The sequence below is a fragment of the Oncorhynchus clarkii genome, chromosome 23 (assembly GCF_045791955.1).
Source record: "Oncorhynchus clarkii lewisi isolate Uvic-CL-2024 chromosome 23, UVic_Ocla_1.0, whole genome shotgun sequence".
In the NCBI taxonomy this organism is placed as follows: domain Eukaryota; kingdom Metazoa; phylum Chordata; class Actinopteri; order Salmoniformes; family Salmonidae; genus Oncorhynchus; species Oncorhynchus clarkii.
Window position 1 is genome coordinate 16,823,738 of NC_092169.1, and position 20,551 is coordinate 16,844,288.

General features: G+C 40.7%; 1 pseudogene; it reads left to right on the plus strand.

Annotated features, from left to right (window-relative positions):
- Positions 1–12,395: 12,395 nt before the first annotated feature.
- On the plus strand, positions 12,396–18,920 carry LOC139381521 (prolyl 4-hydroxylase subunit alpha-1-like; annotated as a pseudogene).
- The last annotated feature ends 1,631 nt before the right edge of the window (positions 18,921–20,551 follow it).

Sequence of the window (20,551 nt, forward strand, 5' to 3'; positions counted from 1 at the left end):
TGTGTGTTCTGTTATTAATCTGTGGGATGTGATCAATCAGTTTATTCCAGTTCAGAATTAAAATGCTTTATTGTATTTTAACAGCAACAGTTCCAACAGATATGTAAGAGTGTTTTTAATGGGGGAAAATAAACATGAATATATATATTTATATGGATATTTCATTGTTATTTGTTTTTGTCTATATTGCATTTGTTTTGGGCACCAGGGCGATGAAATGTACCGATATTTATGTATAAGCTTGGGTCCCAGGAAAACACAGAATTTCAAATTTGGGTCCCAGCCTGAAAAAAGTTTAAGAACCCCTTGCCTAGGGGTTTACATTTTTTTCAACCTACACTGTGAATGTTTAAATGATGTAGAAAAAAACTATTTGTGTGTTATTAGTTTAAGCACACTGTGTTTGTCTGTTGTGATTTAGATGAAGATCAGATCAAATTTTTTGACCAATTTATGCAGAAATCCAGGTAATTCCAAAGGGTTCACATACTTTTTCTTGCCACTGTATATACAGGGGGTACCGGTACCAAGTCAATGTGCGTGGGTACAGGTTAGTCAAGTTATTTTGCACATGTAGTGTGAGAGAAATTACAAGATTATGTTATAATACTGGTTTTGCATCAAATTGTTTTATGCAACAGAGTAGAGGGTTCTTGTAACTCTATTGTGTCTGTAAGAACTGAAAGTGGGCCTCTGGGCGACTTAATGCTGACAGAAGATTTACGATACCATGGGTGATAAAACTAACAAGAACACATTCCATATCATGAGTTGGTGTTTCTGTTCTATAAGGTACCAGGTAGAGATGGCTCGGGCCAGACCCTGGTTTCTACACAATGAGAAGAGTTTTTATAGCAGATACTGTCTGCTGTGAATTCTAAGTATCTTTCATACAAATCTTAACCTTGTGACCCATTCCATACATCTGTTTGTCATGTAGACTGAAGGGAGTGTATCTTGGCTTTAAAAGACCTTTGTACCTTTGTCTCGGGGCTCTCAACGAATCACCTATTAGTGATTCGTCGACCAGCCATCATTATCGTAGAGCACTCAATCGATTCACTTTATATGTGTGTGTTGTATTGACCTGCTCCTTTATTAACTTCTTAAGGCATAGGGGACGCTAGTGTCCCACTTGGCCAAAAGCCAGGGAAAATGCAGCGCGACAAATTCAAATAAAATGATATAAAAATCTAACTTTCATTAAATCACACGTCAGATACTAAATTAAAGCTACACTCGTTGTGAATCCAGCCAACATGTCAGATTTTAAAAAGGCTTTTCGGCAAAAGCATAAGAAGCTATTATCTGATGATAGCACAACAGTAAACAACGAGAGTAGCATATTTCAACCCTGCAGGCGCTACACAAAATGCAGAAATCCAATATAAAACATGCCTTACCTTTGACGAGCTTCTTTTGTTGGCACTCAAATATGTCCCATAAACATCACAATTGGTCCTTTTGTTCGATTAATTCCGTCCATATATATCCAAAATGTCTATTTATTTGGCGCGTTTGATTCAGAATAAAACAGCTTCCAATTTGCGTAACGTCACTACAAAATATCTAAAAAGTTGCCAAAACATTTCAAACTACTTTTGTAATACAACTTTAGGTATTTTTAAACGTTAATAATCGATCAAATTGAAGACGGGTCTATCTGTGTTCAATACAGGAAGACAACAAACCAAGCTACTTTTCAAGTCTTGCGCAACTCTCAACAGTGTTACGCAGTTCCTAGATGGCTGTACTTCTTCATTGCACAAAGGAATAACCTCAACCAAATTCCACAGACTGGTGACATCCAGTGGAAGCGGTAGAAAACGAGTGCCTAAGAAATATCGTTTCCCAATGATATTTCACTGAACAGACAGAGACCTCAAATATAATTTCTAAACGGTTAGTCCTCTGGGTTTTTCCTGATACATAAGTTCTGTTATACTCACAGACATGATTCAAACAGTTTTAGAAACTTCAGAGTGTTTTCTATCCACATCTACTAATAATATGCATGCATACCTTATAGTCTTGGCATGAGTAGCAGGAAGTTGAAATTGGGCACGCTATTTATACAAAAGTGAAAATGCTGCCCCCTATACCTTAAGTGTGTAAGGGAATACCCCCCTGAATTGGACAAAAATGAATGGCAACATATTGGCATTGGACAAACCATATACACGATGTCCAATACCACCCAAAGCGGCGTTGATTCGTGCAAAGTATATTGCAAATGCCATATGGCAATTGCCAGTTGTAACACTTCAAAAATCCAACAGGGGGCGAGTGCGCTCCACCGGGGTTTTTCATATTGGAAATGCAACCCAAGTCAACATCCAAAAGCAAAATTTTGAAAAATTGATTTTTTTTTCAAAAACTTATCACCCCTTAAAAAAAGTGCTTTCTGGGCCGTTTTTCGAAATTCTTTCGATTTTTTGTCAATTACACATGTGTAAGAACTGTATGAATATACTTTTGTCCAATTTTGTTATCATATTTTTTTTTTTAATTACATGCGCATAAGGCATATGTTTTGTCCATTTGCAATATGATTTCATAGGAAGTCAAAAGTCAAAAATGTCAAAATTTGGTAAAAAACTTCACACATCCTTAAAAAAGTGCTTTCTGGACCGTTTTTCAAAATTCTTTCGATTTTTGTGTCAATTACACATGTATAAGAACTTTATCAACATACTTTAGTCATACTTTATTATCATTTTTTTTTTTTTTTACTTGTGCATAAGGAATATGATTTGTCCATTTGCAATATGATTTCATAGGAAGTCAAAGTCAAAAGTCAATTTTTTTTGGGCCAAAATTGACTGAACTGATGAACTCGGGACGGCCGGGCAGTGATAGTTGTTCATTTCCATCACTCGTTGTGTTGATTTCATCATGTCCATTTGGTGATGTTTTTTCACTATAGAATCATATTGCAAATGCACGTGCATTTGCAATATGTTTCAATGGGCATTTACCATCACGAATTTGTCATGCTATAAAAATCCTGCAGGAATGTGAAATTGACTGGCCCGATGAACTCGGGATGGCTTTGCAGTGATTCTGGGTCATCTCAATCGCTCGTTTGGGTTGATTTCAGAATGTCACTTTGGTGATGTTTTTTCACTATAGAATCATATTGCAAATGCACATGCATTGTTGTGCAACTGGTAACCGAAAAAAAAAATTATGATTTCATTATGTCCATTTGTTTATGTTTCCTTACTTTTTCAAAGTCACTGTGCATTTGCAATATGTTTTAATGGGCAGGTACCATCACAAATTTGTCATGCTCAAAATTCAAACTATACTTTGCTCAAACTATACCTTTGTCAACTTGTATTATCATAATTTTTGTTTTGTTTCACATGTGCATAAGGCATATGTTTTGTCCATTTGCAATATGATGTCATAGGAAGTCAAAGTCAAAAGTCTATTTTTGGGGGGGCCAAAATTGACTGTACTGATGAACTCGGGATGGCCGGGCAGTGATAGTTGTTCATTTCCATCACTCGTTGTGTTGATTTCATCATGTCCATTTGGTGATGTTTTTTCACTATAGAATCATATTGCAAATGCACGTGCAACTGGTTACCCAAAAATAAAAAAATGGTGATTTCATTATGTCCATTTGTTTATGTTTCCTTACTTTTTCAAAGTCACTGTGCATTTGCAATATGTTTTAATGGGCAGGTACCATCACGAATTTGTCATGCTATAAAAATCCTGCAGGAATGTGAAATTGACTGGCCCGATGAACTCGGGATGGCTTTGCAGTGATTCTGGTTCATCTCAATCGTTCGTTAGGGTTGATTTCAGAATGTGACTTTGGTGATGTTTTTTCACTATAGAATCATATTGCAAATGCATGTGCAACTGGTGATCTGAAATGTGCAACTGGTAACCCCCCCAAAAAAATGGTGATTTTTTTTGTTTATGTTTCCCAATATGTTTTAATGGGCAGGTACCATCACGAATTTGTCATGCTCAAAATTCAAACTATACTTTGCTCAAACTATACTTTTGTCAACTTGTATTATCATAATTTTTTGTTTTGTTTTACTTGTGCATAAGGCACATGTTTTGTCCATTTGCAATATGATTTCATAGGAAGTCAAAGTTTTTTGGGAAAAATGACTGATTTACAGTTCATGGGGGTTGCCTAATCACATATATGAAGTTTTGGACAGATCTGACTTTTTTAACCCTTCGAAACAGCCCCTGAGACACCATTTAAGGCACTTCCGGTTGGCACAGGAAGCTATAAATAAACTCATATCCTGATTGGGGTATGCCTTTACATAATCCTGAGTTTTAAGTCTTTACGTTAAGAACTGAGTTATTTACGGAGGGTTTAGTATGTGTGTGTTATTTCAGAAAATCATAGAAAATCACAGAAATCTCGCAGAGCTCCGCAGCACACTTTAAAAAGATTCGTATGAACACCCTGCAACTGGATCTGTAACCGTTGAAAAAAAAACGCCTATTTGTGAACATCACCAAGTTGTCATTGTTCCGTTTCTCTTAAATGACGATAGATAAATGGCTGGTTCTTTTTTTATTGACACCGGAGGCTCCTTGACTTTGACCTGAAGTGGAAAAATAATTTCTCTATTTCCATTTTGGACCTTTAATCCCAGAAAAATGGCCATAACTCAAAAACCATTGCCCAACTGCCCATTATGCCAAACCTACGCTCACCAAGTTTCGGCTTCGAAATATTTTCAGTTTTCGAGATAAGGCCCCATCGTGATTCGTGATGTTTTGCCAAATTGCCATATGATTCCGTATGCCCTCTTGTGGGAATTTCCGGGATAGCGGAAAAATGGTCCAAAACTTGTTTATTTTATAAAACGGAAACCGAATGTCCGACAAAGTTCATTTGATGACTTCCCGGTAGGTCCGGCCCTAGCGCACGGCCCGACACCGACCGCGAATTTTACAAACGATTTCGGACGTCTAGTAAGGGACCATACATTTTCAATATGGACTTTTTCACTAATCATACACGAAATGCCAAAATGTTCCCTTAAGGTATGTTTGGGAACAGTAGTGTGTGAAAATAATACGAGAGTTGTGTGAGTGTGGAAATAAGATATAGACATTTGCATAATAAGATGATATAATGTTATTTTGGTGTTCCGTCCATCACTGCCCATCATAGAATATTAACGGGTGGAATTGGGAGAGTGATGTTATTTTATACCCGAAGAGCATTATTCCTACAGTGTCCAGCAACCTTCAGGTTTTTTTTTCCTGCTGGGAATTTGCTGAGCCAATGAATTGGTTGATGTGAGTACCTAAGAACTTCTAACATTCATTATGATTCTGTGAAGAAATGAAAAAATGATAAATTGTATGTGTGTATAATCGAGTAATAGAGATTTGATAAAGTAATATTGGGAATATAATGAGATGCAATGGAAAAAAACCCATACGTAGGTTTAAGTTGGTCCCTTTATTAAAAATCTTCAGGATTGGTGTCCCATCCACGAGACGGTTGAGCTAACACGATTAGCATGAGGTTGTAAGTAACAAGAACATTTCCCAGGACATAGATATATCTGATATTGGCAGAAAGCTTAAATTCTTGTTAATCTAACTGCACTATCCAATTTACAGTAGCTATTGCAGTGAAATAATACCAAGCTATTGTTTGAGGAGAGTGCACAACTTTGAACATGAAAAGTTATTAATAAACAAATTAAATTATTTGATTTGAGAGTGCACAATTTTGAACATGAAAAGTTATTAATAATCAAGTTATGCACATTTGGGCGGTCTTGATACAACATTTGCATTTCTGTTAATGGTTCATTGGATCAGTCTAAAACTTTGCACATACACTGCTGCCACCTAGTTGCCAACATCTAAATTTCACCATGGCTGGAATAATACATTATGGCCTTTCTCTTGCATTTCAAAGATGGTACAAAAAAAAATACAAAATAACGTTTTTTTTTTCTTTGTAGTGTTTCCTTTCAAATGGTACCAAGAATATGCATATCCACGCTTCAGGGCTTGAGCTACAGGCAGTTATATTTGGGTATGTAATTTTAAGCAAGATCCTTAAGAGCTCATATTTGAAATACAATAGAAAGGCCATCATGTATTATTCCAGCCTAGGTGCAATTTCGATTTTGGCCACTAGATGGCAGCAGTGTTTGTGCAATGTTTTAGACTGATCCAATGAACCATTGCATTTTTGTTCAAACTGTTGTATCAAGATGGCCCAAATGTGCCTAATTTGTTTATTACTAACTTTTTATGTTAAAAATTGTGCACTCTCCTCAAACAATAGCATGTTGTTATTTCACTGTAATAGCTACTGTAAATTGGACAGTGCAGTTAGATGAAAAATAATTGAAGCTTTCTGACAATATCAGATAAGAAAATGTCCCAGTACATTGACATGTTACTTACAACCTTATGCTATTCGCGTTAGCATACATTAGCTCAAACATCCCCGATAAATCTTCTTAGGGATAGCCCCCTTTTTGTCAATTTTCTCCTCAGGCCCTGAAGCAAGGATATGCATATTCTTGGTACCATGTGAAAGGAAGCAGTTTGTGGAAATGTTAATTGAATGTAGGAGAATATAACACAATAGATATGGTAGAAGAAAATACAAAGGAAAAAAACAACTGTTTAAAAAAAAACAATTCTACCACGATCTTTGAAATGCAACAGAAAGGTTCCAAATCTAGCCATCACTCTGGTTGTAATTCCGATGGTGTCCACAAGAGGACAGCAGTGTATGTGCAAAGTTTCAGACTGGTAACTTGAAGTATGAGCAAGCTAAATGACATTTGGTGTGAAGTCACCCAGGTACATTTGGGCAAATCGTGAAGGACACAATTACATTTATATTAAATTTTTCTGCAAGAATATTGTCATCATCTGTATACTTAGACATTGATTTAGCTTTTCCAGTATTAGTAGTAGCCATAATGTAAGTTCAACACTATCAAAACACCCAGTTTTCATAACTAAATAACTCTCCATATTCTTGCAGTTTTTGCACAAAAGCAAAAGGCTTGAAGTCGCACAAGGTTAGCAGCAAAAAAGTGTGAGAGATAGAGGGTTTCTGCATACTCCCGTAAAGCCCAGCTCATTGGCAATCTAGCTAGCTGTTTGACCCCGATTGGTGCTTATTTGACAAAATTGGAGTCGATCAAGTGAAGACCACCCACGTCATTGGCGCACCTGACCAAATATGGTGTCCTACAGTGCCTTGCGAAAGTATTCGGCCCCCTTGAACTTTGCAACCTTTTGCCACATTTCAGGCTTCAAACATAAAGATATAAAACTGTATTTTTTTGTGAAGAATCAACAACAAGTGGGACACAATCATGAAGTGGAACGACATTTATTGGATATTTCAAACTTTTTTAACAAATCAAAAACTGAAAAATTGGGCGTGCAAAATTATTCAGCCCCTTCACTTTCAGTGCAGCAAACTCTCTCCAGAAGTTCAGTGAGGATCTCTGAATGATCCAATGTTGACCTAAAATGACTAATGATGTTAAGTACAATCCACCTGTGTGTAATCAAGTCTCCGTATAAATGCACCTGCACTGTGATAGTCTCAGAGGTCCGTTAAAAGCGCAGAGAGTATCATGAAGAACAAGGAACACACCAGGCAGGTCCGAGATACTGTTGTGAAGAAGTTTAAAGCCGGATTTGGATACAAAAAGATTTCCCAAGCTTTAAACATCCCAAGGAGCACTGTGCAAGAGATAATATTGAAATGGAAGGAGTATCAGACCACTGCAACTTTCAGCTCTAAACTTTCAGCTCATACAAGGAGAAGACTGATCAGAGATGCAGCCAAGAGGCCCATGATCACTCTGGATGAACTGCAGAGATCTACAGCTGAGGTGGGAGACTCTGTCCATAGGACAACAATCAGTCGTATATTGCACAAATCTGGCCTTTATGGAAGAGTGGCAAGAAGAAAGCCATTTCTTAAAGATATCCATAAAAAGTGTTGTTTAAAGTTTGCCACAAGCCACCTGGGAGACACACCAAACATGTGGAAGAAGGTGCTCTGGTCAGATGAAACCAAAATTGAACTTTTTGGCAACAATGCAAAACGTTATGTTTGGCGTAAAAGCAACACAGCTCATCACCCTGAACACACCTTCCCCACTGTCAAACATGGTGGTGGCAGCATCATGGTTTGGGCCTGCTTTTCTTCAGCAGGGACAGGGAAGATGGTTAAAATTGATGGGAAGATGGATGTAGCCAAATACAGGACCATTCTGGAAGAAAACCTGATGGAGTCTGCAAAAGACCTGAGACTGGGACGGAGATTTGTCTTCCAACAAGACAATGATCCAAAACATAAAGCAAAATCTACAATGGAATGGTTCAAAAATAAACATATCCAGGTGTTAGAATGGCCAAGTCAAAGTCCAGACCTGAATCCAATCGAGAATCTGTGGAAAGAACTGAAAACTGCTGTTCACAAATGCTCTCCATCCAACCTCACTGAGCTCGAGCTGTTTTGCAAGGAGGAATGGGAAAAAATGTCAGTCTCTCGATGTGCAAAACTGATAGAGACATACCCCAAGCGACTTACAGCTGTAATCGCAGCAAAAGGTGGCGCTACAAAGTATTAACTTAAGGGGGCTGAATAATTTTGCACGCCCAATTTTTCAGTTTTTGATTTGTTAAAAAAGTTTGAAATATCCAATAAATGTCGTTCCACTTCATGATTGTGTCCCACTTGTTGTTGATTCTTCACAAAAAAATACAGTTTTATATCTTTATGTTTGAAGCCTGAAATGTGGCAAAAGGTCGCAAAGTTCAAGGGGGCCGAATACTTTCGCAAGGCACTGTATCTAGAACCTAAAAGGGTTATTCGGCTGCCCCCATACAAAAACCTGTTGAATAACCATTTTGGGTTCCACGTAGAACTCTTTCCACAGAGGCATGTAACCCCAAATAATTCTAAATTCTAAATGGATCCAAAAAGGGTTTTACCTGCAACCACAAAGGTGTTTCCTATGGGGACAGCTGAAGGAACCCTTTTGGAACCCTTTTTCTTAGTGTAGTCTGAATTGAAATAATAACATCATACAAGTTAAGTGCTAAAACGTGTGTATCAGAAGGCTCACTTTGGTCAGACACAGGAAGGTATAATTCTATTGGCATAGGATGTTGACACTTAGTATGGTTATCCAAGGTCAGTCATGACTAGGGCTGTGGCAGTCACGAAATTTTGTCAGCGAGCCACTGGTGCTTCCTGTTTAGTTTTTGCTTGTAAGCACGAATCAGGAGGATAGAATTATGGTCCGATTTGCCAAATGGAGGGTGAGGGAGAGCTTTGTATGCATCTCCGTGTGTGGATTAAATGTGGTCTAGAGGTTTTTTTTTCTCCTCTAGTTGCACATGTGACAAGGTGGGAGAAATGATGCAAAAAGGATTTAAGTTTGCCTGCGTTAAAGTCCCTGGCCACTAGGAGCATTTCTAAATGCGCATTTTCTTATTTACTTATTGCCTTATACAGCTCGTTGAGTGTGGTCTTAGTGCCAGCATTGGTTTGTGGTGGTAAATAGATGGCTACAAATAATTTAGATGAGAACTCTCTTAGTAGATAGTGTGGTCTTCAGCTTATCATGAGGTATTCTACCTCAGGCGAGCAATACCTTGAGACTTCTTTAATATTAGACATCGTGCACTAGCAGTTATTGACAAATAGACACACACCCCGCCCCTCGTCTTACCAGACATAGCTGCTCTGTCCTGCCGATACACAGAGATGCCAACCAGCTCTATATTATACGTGTCGTCGTTCAGCCACGTCTCGGTGAAACATAATATATTACTGTTTTTAATGTCCTGTTGGTAGGATAGTCTTAATCGTAGATCGTCCAGTTTGTTTTCTAATGATTGCACATTGGCCAATAATACCAAGGGTGTAAACCAACAAACCACTTGAACTACAATAACATTATCAGTAACAGTTACATAATTGTTTAATTCCTGCTTTGACTGTGATATGTGGTTGTTTATCTACCTTAGTTGAATGCACTGACTGTAATTTGCTCTGGATGAGTGTCTGCTGAATGACCAAAATGTAAAGTAAAAACAAACAATTGCAAAGCATGCTGGGTATTATTTAATGACCTCCACCCCAAACAAGTACAAATGTGACCGACCTGTTCGATTCGGTCTTATGTAGCAAAATTTGAAATATATATATGTTTTTTACATTGTATAAAAGTAAAGAAATGGCATATCATACACTATTGTAGAGGAACAATGGAAAAGTAATTCTGCTTTGAATGTTCAAATGTGTAATCACATGCTCCACTAAGTCAGTTATTTATCTTATAACTTGTCCTTGTGGTAAAAATGATGTGGGTAAAACAAAGCGCGAATTAAAAGTATGATTTTCAGAGCATCATAGCACCATTAAGTGCAAAAACTTGACTTACCCAGTTGCTGCCCACTTTTTGGAAGAAAACCACTCGATTTCGTCCCTACGTTATATTGGCATCGCACATGTCACCCTCCCTAGGAGAGGGGGTGACCTCGACAATTTATTGATAAAACGAGAGGCTGCCTGGATCTTTAATTTAAAAACTCTTGCTCCCTTCGGGCTCAACGTAGACTTTGATCTGAAGCCATTCTTGTGATTATTGTGATTCTGCTATTCATTGTAAATGTTTGTAGGCCTATGTAGCAAAATTGTATCTATGATCGTATGCTATCCATTCATGTTTTAAGTATGTTCTTTTTATATCTGAGAATGAACCAATGATATCAGGCCACACCCAGCCATGACTAAAGACACCTGTGTGTCCTTTGACACTATATACTGTAAACTCGTCACCCCGCAGTGTTTGCCATTATACCCTGATGAAGACAGTTGGTTATTAGGTTATTCAATTATTGCCTCTGAGCTCCTAGAGTGTGCTGCTCTCCTTTAATTTTTCAAACCATAGCTTGTTAACAGTACACGTTAACTTGCAATGAAAACGACTTTCTGACAGTATAGAAACGTAAAATAACTGAAAATGTAGCTACCTAGACTCTCTTACCCATATACATGGATGAACGCTTCTCCCTCTGTCATGGATGCCATGGTTGCCCTTAATTTGAAGATGTATAAAACACCCCATCTCCGGATTACAACAGCCTTCTGTGTGTCCTCTTTTCTACTTTCTCCACATATTTGCAATCAAACGCCTGAATTTTCTCCACCTCCTTAGCTATCATACTCTGCTTACATTCCAACCCATCCATTATCTCAGCCAATCATGACTGGCGGGAAGGTTCATGTCTTTTTCTGTGGCTAAACCAACTAGGCTCATATTTTAACAATTGTATTCATATTTACAGATGGCATACACGTTTGTTATTAAGGAACATGAAAGTTTACATGTTCCAGAAAGCATTTCTGCCAAAAACGCATTTTGATTAAAAAATATATATATTTACGTTCCAATGCCTCTCCTGTGAAGTAGTGACACGCGACATTCACCTAGTGTCCTGAAACCAGTCACAAATGTTCATCGGTCCGGACGAGACGAAATCTAGACTAATCATAGACATCTAGGCTATGTTTCAGAAGTTTGAACAGAACAGTACATTACCGCACAGTTTAGTACAGTAGAGCACAGTAGAGTACAGTATGGTACGGTACAGGACAGTAGAGTTTTATTTAGCAGAGTACAGTACAATACGGTACAGTACAGTACAGTTTAATTCAGTAGAGTACAGTAGAGTTTAATTCAGTAGAGCAGAGTACATTAGAGTAAAGTAGGGTACAATACAGTTCATTATTCTGTTCCATACTCTCCTGTGCTGTACTGTACTCTACTGTACTGAACTATACTTTACTGTATTCTATTGTGCTCTACTGTATCATACTGTACTATACTGTACTATACTATACTCTACTCTCCTTTACTTTTCTGTTCTGTTCTGTTCTCTACTCTACTGTGCTCTACTGTACTGCGCTGTACTGTGCTGTCCGAACTTAGACGTCTATGTTTGTGACTAATCAAGGCCAGACCACACCGGACCTAATCTGAACCAATTATAGACGTCTATGTTTGGGCCAAATATAGGCTAGTCCAGACTGGACGTCTGTGGACCGCACAAAATAAATAGCTTAAAAAAAGACTTCCAAAAGACGTCGACATTGGTCCGTGCTTAGTGCATTCTGTCATAAGGGAACTACCCTGCAAATCAAGACTTTTTCTAGTACATTAGCTGATAGATTATTTGAGTGAAAAAACACCATACATGCACTGTCCTTCTTTCACTAACCCTCATTCTCACCTCCTCTTTCTTCCTCTCTCTGCCTCCCCTCCCCTCTCTCTATATCTCTTTCTCTCTCCTTCACCTCTCTCTGTTTCTGTCTCTCTCTCTCTCGCAGTATGTCCAGGATGGAGCGACGGTGTTGGTCGTGTTTACCGGTATTGAGCAGCCTGCTCCAGACTTTCTCAGCCCATAGTGACTTTTACACATCCATCGGTGATGCTCCTCCCTCTCCTATGAAATAGAAACCGGTTTGGTCTGCCCTTAATGCCCCAGTTTGGTCTGCCCTCACTGCCCCAATGAAATAAATTCTCTGGCTGTCTGAAATGTCAAGCACATACTGTGATTGTTATCTACCCGGAAGTTGAATTATACAGTACACAATGTAATCCTTATCTCTATGTGTATTATTGGTTTAGATAAACTTAAAATAAAGTTTGATAATGTGTGTGTGTATTTTCCTTCCTTAGGTCACATGACAGATCTGTTGTACACAGAGAAAGACTTCACTGAAGGATTATATCACGGCAGAGGAGAAGAAGCTGAAACAGGTCAAACTGTGAGTGTCCAGACACACATGCACGCACGCACGCATGCTCGCGCACACACACACACACAAACAGAGTTGCTGAATTGCATCTCTTCTCCCAAACCCTCTCCTAGGTGGGCAGAGAAGCTGGATGTGTTGTCAGCCACAGCCATGCAGGATCCCGAGGGCTTCCTGGGACACCCGGTCAACGCCTTCAAATTGATGAAGAGGCTGAACACAGAATGGGGAGACCTGGAGAGCCTGGTGCTGAAGGACACCACAGACGGTTAGACATTATTACACAATGAGGGTCACATTAGAAGGGATGAAAAGGATGTTGAAAGTAGTCACAAAGCAGGAACGACAGATAAGTGTTAATCTTAGAGATTTGCTGCAATGTTTGTTTGTCTTTTGTATACTCACAGTGAGCATGAGAATCTCTATCTTTCTATCAGGCTTCATCTCTAACCTGACCCTCCAGAGGAAACACTTGCCTACAGACGAGGACCAGACAGGCGCAGCCAAGGCCCTTCTCAGACTGCAGGACACTTACAGGCTAGATACCAACATCATCTCTAGAGGAGACCTGCCAGGTAAGGGGTTAGGGAGTGCTAGAGAGAGAACTTGAGGCCTTTTATAATTTGTAAGTTTGTAACCACTGACTCATCCACAGGAGTGACGCACAAGAGCCCTATGACGGTGGAGGACTGCTTTGAGCTGGGGAAGATTGCCTACAGCGAGGTGGACTACTACCACACTGAGCTATGGATGGAACAGGCCCTGAAGCAACTGGATGAAGGAGAGGAGTCCACCATGGACAAGGTTACCGTGCTGGACTACCTCAGCTATGCCATCTACCAGCAGGGAGAGCTAGGCAGGGCCCTGGAGCTCACCAAGAGGCTGCTCATACTGGGTGAGATACCCTAACATGGCTCAGTATTAAAGGAGTTAAACTAGGCACACTGGGGGTGGGGTCAAACTTAGGACACACAAAGAAAGTTAAAGGAGTGAAAATGAGAGCACACTGAAGGACCTGAACTGTTAACAAGTGCTGAGGGAATATGATGCCCTCCAGGTGAATCATTGAAGAACAGATATGTATGCCCTGCATAAACTGGGATAGAGGATTACTCATAAAATGTCCCAGGTGGCAGTAGGATCTGAAGTTAGTCATCCAGATAGTCAGTAGCGCTGAGCATGAATCTTAAAAATGAGGTGAAGTTTTCCTTGTCTTGTTACTGTATGAGCATCAGCATTTCATCTCACTGTCCCCTCTCTCTCTCTCCTCACTCCAGACCCGGAACACCAGCTGGCCAACGGCAACCTGAAGTACTTTGATTTTCAACTGACAAAGCAGAGGAAGGCCCAGGCCGAGGAGGCCCAGAAGGCCCAGAATGAGGGCAAGGGGCGAACGAATAGACAGACGAGTGATGCCTCCAAGGAGAAGATGCGCTTCCGGGAGCCTGTCCCAGAGAGGAAGATTTATGAGATGCTGTGTCGAGGGGAGGGCATAAAGCTGGTGAGGAGGAGTTACTCACACACACAGTGAAAGGTTGAGCTCATATAAATGGGTTTAGAGTGTCTTAATGTGGTTGTGCATATGTGTGTGTGTTAGTTAAACACAAGTTGTAGTCATCAAAGAGTAACGTCCAGTTTCTAGCTTCATCTCTTCTTGTGTCTTTATCTCTATGTCAATCTATCTGTCTTCTTACCTCCACCCTCCCCATCTCTGCCTTGTAGACCCCCCGCAGACAGAGCCGGCTTTTCTGCCGTTACTATGACAACCACAGTCACCCCAAGTACCTGTTGAGCCCGGTGAAGCAGGAGGACGAGTGGGACCGGCCCTACATCGTCCGTTACCATGACATCATCTCTCACAGCGAGATCGAGAAGGTCAAAGAGCTGGCCAAGCCCAGGGTAAATTCCACTCTCTGTCTGGTATGTGTGTGTGTGTTACATTGAGGTAATAAGGGTTCAGAAGGGTGTCATGGCCACACAGAAGTGTGTGATGGAAGGGTTTCATGGTCCTACAGAAGTGTAATTTCTGTGTCGTTGCTCTGGGGTAATCAAGATACTCATACTAGTAACTGTCTGACCAGCTGCAGCTGTGTATCTGCAGCTTCGAGGCCATTGGAAGGCAGAACGAATGGGCAATGTTAATGCTAAACATAAACACTCTTGACACAGTATGCATTGATCGAGTCAATGAGAATTGACTTATATCAAAGAGCCATGAAAGTGTAGGTAGGTTGAGCCCTTTAAGCCCTCCTCCACTCTCGCTCTGACAAATTTTAACCATAAGTCAGATTCTAGAAGATTCCAAGGGCGTTCTAGAGGTTCAGAGTATAAACTAATAAAAAGGAGAGAAGAGTGTAGGGCCTGAAAGTGGTGAAAATGTGCTTCTGCTCAGGAGTTACAGCTGCTCTAGGATTTTAATCCAGTGGAGGGGTGAGGGGGGGGGGGGGGGGGGGATAAAACATATGGGTGTAAAGATGTAGTTGTTTATATTAACATAGTTGCTTTCGGCCAACTAAGGGTGTGTCAGGAGCAGTCCTTTCACAAATCCTCTGTTCCTTTTATCACTAATGTAATCACTAGTTTAGCATTCTCCTAATCTACAGCATAAACCATTAAGTGATACTAACGTTGGGTGAAAGGACTGGCCCTGAAACAACCCCTGGCATAATGTCGGAATAACATTGACCAGATCTGCTTATCTTTCTCCTCTTTCTGTTTCTTTCACTTCCCGTTTCCCTCTACTTCCTATATTGTTGTGTTGTGTATGTGTTGTGTACCTCTCTCCCTTTATTTTGTTTCCTTCCTTGTTTTTTCTTGTGCCCGTGGAACTAGCTAAGGCGCGCCACAGTACATGACCCTCTAACTGGGAAACTCACCACGGCCCTGTACAGAGTCTCCAATAGGTAAGGGGTCAAAGGGCATAATACATTAGGGGCTCCAGAGACTCCCCATCGCCTCTGGTCTCTATCCATCTCATACCACCCTGACCTGCATCCCCAGGATGTCCTATCCATGTTTCGGCAGGTCTTTGAGTATATAGGGCCACCTCACCACCTTTTCTTGCAGTGAATCTCTCTCTCTCTCCCTCTCTCTCTCTCTCTCTCTCTCTCTCGCATATATATATATATATATATATATGTGTGTATATATATGATCCTGTTGAACAGTGAGTGCCCCCTTGTGGAGATCTAATACACACACAACCAAATCTATGGTCAGACTACTGATTGTACGGGAACATGCCAGTCTTAAGTCAAAGATACTTAAAAAAAAAACGTTCCTCTTTTTAATAATAGAACCAACCATTACACCACCCCACATCACTTTGTTTTTTCTGTCCCTGCCTATTACTGCAAGTTAGTGCTAATTTGTGTGTGTGTTTTCTAGAGTGTGTGCATGTGTGTGTCTGTCTGTGTCTGCTTCTGTGTGTTCATGTGGAAGTATGTGCAACTGTGTGTGTGGTGAACTGAGCGTGAACCTCATTTGAATTGACAACGAGGTCAAAGTGGGAGAGCAGTCATAGCAGGGGAGAGAATTTGTAGGAAGAGAGCCTTTTTGACCTAACCAGCACAGCATGTCCAATTAATTGTTTTACTGTCTTCACTCCCCCAAAAGCAACTTCTAATAAATCACTTTACTAACACTCATCTTAGTTTTGATTTTCAGTATTAAGTAATACAGACAGTATATTGCACTGGGGAGGATGAGTCATTTTATTGGCTGAGAGATTCAATAATGTATCTAATAAAAATGCATGGTGTGTGGAGAACAGATGTCTGAACCCAAGCCTTTGTCCTGGACCTCATCCCGATGCCGTAAACTCAAACTCCAGCCCCCTGGCCTTGAAAACATTGCGACCACAACTGCTACAACTCTCACTTCACGCAGTGTATGGCAAATCTATTAAGCAGAGAATCCACCATTTGAATGCTATTGTCTGTGGTTTTACCATTTTTATTTGCACACTGAGGCTTGTGGTGCATGACCCAGAAAAATGAAAATAATGTTGTTGACCATAAAATGAGAGATCTAAGAAATTGTGATGTCTTCATATGATACATGAAAGAAGTCATTGCCATGACACCCAGTCAGAATGGCTCTCTCCCTATTGGAGTGGGCAGTTTAGACTACTGGGCCTGGGTGGATGGTGAAAGACTCTCCTCTGGTGCCCCTTAAGTCATCAACCAAGCCTGTGACCTCCAGAATTGTCCCAGGAATTGTCCCAGGCCACATTTATTTTTTTATTTTTTCTTTAACCTTTATTTAACTAGGCAAGACAGTTAAGAACAAATTCTTATTGACAATGACGGCCTACCAAACGGCAAAAGGCCTGCTGTGGGGGACGGGGGCTAGGATTCAAAATAAAAAATACTATAAAAATATAGGACAAAACACACATCACGACAAGAGAGACACCACGACACTACATAAAGAGAGATCTAAGACAACAACATAGCAAGGCAGCAACACATGACAACATGGTAGCTACACAACATGGCAGCAGCACATCATGGTAGCAGCACAAAACATGGTACACACATTATTGGGTACAGACAGCAGCACAAAGGGCAAGAAGGTAGAGACAACAATACATCACACGAAGCAGCCACAACTGTCAGTAAGAGTGTCCATGATTAAGTCTTTGAATGAAAGAATGGCTTACATTATGACTGCAAACTGAAAGCTTTGACCTATAGAAGGCATACGTTCTTGAACAGTAGATAATGAAACACATGACTTTATTGAGTTACTCCTAAACTTCAGACACTCCCACCACTGTATGCTGAGCTGATTGGAGACTGTCGGGCCGCTTTCTCAAGTCCTTCCTCTTCCTCTCTCAACGCTCCTCCCACCGCTCATCTATCGAATGCAAGTAACGCATTAACCTACTGTAGTTTATATATTTCATATTCAGCAGCAGCTTGCAGCATGGTTTGTCTAGTTTCTCTCTCTTCTATACTGTTCATCAGTAATAACTACTGTCCTATAGTGACTCTACTGCCCCCCTGTGACAATTTATATACCCTGTATTTGACCTGTTTTCCATGAACCCCTGTGTCCTTCCCCTGTCCCAGTGCATGGCTGACAGCGTATGAACACCCATTGATTGACCAGATCAACCAGCGGATTGAGGACCTCACAGGACTGGCGATGGACACTGCAGAAGAGTTGCAGGTAATATGTGTTTGTTTGTGTCATTGTTTGGGATTGTTGACGGTTACTTTTCCAATATTAATGATCTCACGATTCAAATTGTTGTTGCTTTTCAGGTTGCAAACTACGGTGTGGGAGGGCAGTATGAGCCACACTTTGACTTTGGACGGGTTAGTATTGCCCTGCAGCCCTGATTTATAACTGGACACATTATTGCTGTAAGACGTTTTTGGATTACACATAGGATGTGCCATTTTTGCTCATATTGATCATGTCATGATAACCTAGTCTCTCTCTCTCTACAGAAAGATGAGCCTGATGCCTTTAAAGAGCTAGGAACTGGAAACCGCATAGCAACCTGGCACTTCTATGTGAGTATCTCTATATGCATGGGACTGCTTCTGTCTTTACCCCCACCCACCTAAAATAAATACATTAGGGAAGATTCCAATAAGATAGTAGTGGATGACTTGTTCTTGTTTTCTCGATTCTAGATGAGTGATGTGGCAGCAGGAGGAGCTACAGTTTTCCCAGATGTGGGTGCTGTAGTATGGCCGAAAAAGGTGACTAAATGCTTATGAGTGTGTATATTTGCGGCCAATGTGTATGAGCATAGTTACATCATTCCCTGTAACCTCTCTCTGCTGTGTGTGATGTATTACAGGGGACTGCAGTGTTCTGGTACAACCTGTTTCCCAGTGGAGAGGGAGATTACAGTACTAGAAACGCAGCCCGCAGCCAGTACTGGTGGGCAACAAGTGGGGTGAGTTTGTGTATTGAAACCACCTAAATGAATCTCTGTAAGTACTGTAGACATTTTACCAAACCAGGCTATGGCAGCTAACATCTTTCTTTTTTTTTTTCAACCTCAGTATCAAACAAATGGATCCATGAACGAGGGCAGGAGTTCAGACGACCCTGTGGCCTGAATGAGACTGCATGATGAAGGGTGAAGGCTTTCCTTCCACACCCCTCCTCCTCTTTCCCGCTGTTCCTCTTGAACCCCGGGACCTGAGAACACTTCTGCTAACACCAGTCTATGAAAAGGGGGCCATGGACATCCCTCCTCCTCCTCTTCCTCCCTCCCTCATTTGCTCCTTACCCCCACTCTGTTCCCCTCTGAGCCCAGGGTGTTTCGGGGCTTGCAGGTTGGACAGTATTAGTGGTGTTCTGACTGACATGGTGCCCTCAAGGCTGTTGGATATGTCTCAAATGAACACGTTGTGCGTTCATCCTTATGACTTTGTTTGCACTCTTTATGGACTCTGTGTGAACACAGCTCAAATGGTTATTTCAGAGTGAAGGTTCTGGAGATGACTGCAAGTCTAGCTCTGTTCTAGTGTAAATCATATATAGTCTCTGCTCCTCTCTACGTGAATTAGTCCATAGTAAGCCATGGACTTTTTTGTCAATTCAGGTCAATGTTCACTCAACGTCTTATGTCAAGTCACTCCAGTTTGTACTAACATAACTCTTTCACAAACACAGCACACACACAGACATACACTCCAACACTCCCACGTACTGCACAGACAATCTTATCTGATGTTTATCTGTTTATAGCTTGGGGTGTAATTTGTTTATTGTTTTTCTTTATGCAATACTATCTGGGGGCCTCAAGGAAGAAAGATTATATTTATATTTGATCAAATTCACCCATTTTGTGTTTGTATGTCCTTTCAAATGTGCAGGAATCTTGTTGGAAGTGTGAAATTAATGTTTTCTACAGAAATCAAGTATATTGCTGCCCACCTGAGTGATGTTTTTATTTTTTATTCTAATTTGTTGACCTGGGTATTTTGTAGGCCATTTTCACTCAAATACCCGAAAGAAGTAGGTTTTGATGATTTATAAAAGCATCTCTGAATGTGAGAGATGCTATGTACTCTCTCATGCAAAGAAAGTGTGTGTTTAGGGCCTCGCTAAGGCACTGCATCGCAGTGTCCCGGCTGCAGGGATATCCTTGTGTCATTGCGCACTAGCGACTCCTGTGGCGGGCCGGGCGCAGTGCACGCTGACACGGTCACCAGGTGTACAGTGTTTCCTCCGACACATTGGTGAGGCTGGCTTCTGGGTTGGATGGGCATTGTGTCAAGAAGCAGTGCGGCTTGGTTGAGTTGTGTTTCGGAGGACGCATGGCTCACGACCTTCGCCTCTCCCGAGTCCGTACAGGAGTTGCAGCGATGAGACAAGACTAACTACTATCAATTGGATACCACGAAATTGAGGCCTCGCTGTGCGTTTGCGAATGATAGTGTGTTTGGTTTCATCAGAAATACATTATTGTGTGTGTGCATACGCATGTGTGTTAAGTCACTGCTAGGACCTGCTTGCAGAATCACCAGAATCATATTCCTTAGGTCTCCAATGTTGGAAGTAACAGTGTCCAAACCTGGGAATCAAATTCCAAGAGCAATGTCTTCTCATCCTAATGACTTCAGTTATGCTGTGGTGTCCTAGAGCACCTCTGTGTGTACTCAGATGTGAAAGCACTTATTGTTCCAGAATGTATTTTCACGGATGATAGCATTTGAAACTCTGAGTTATCATTACAACAATATAACTATCCATCTT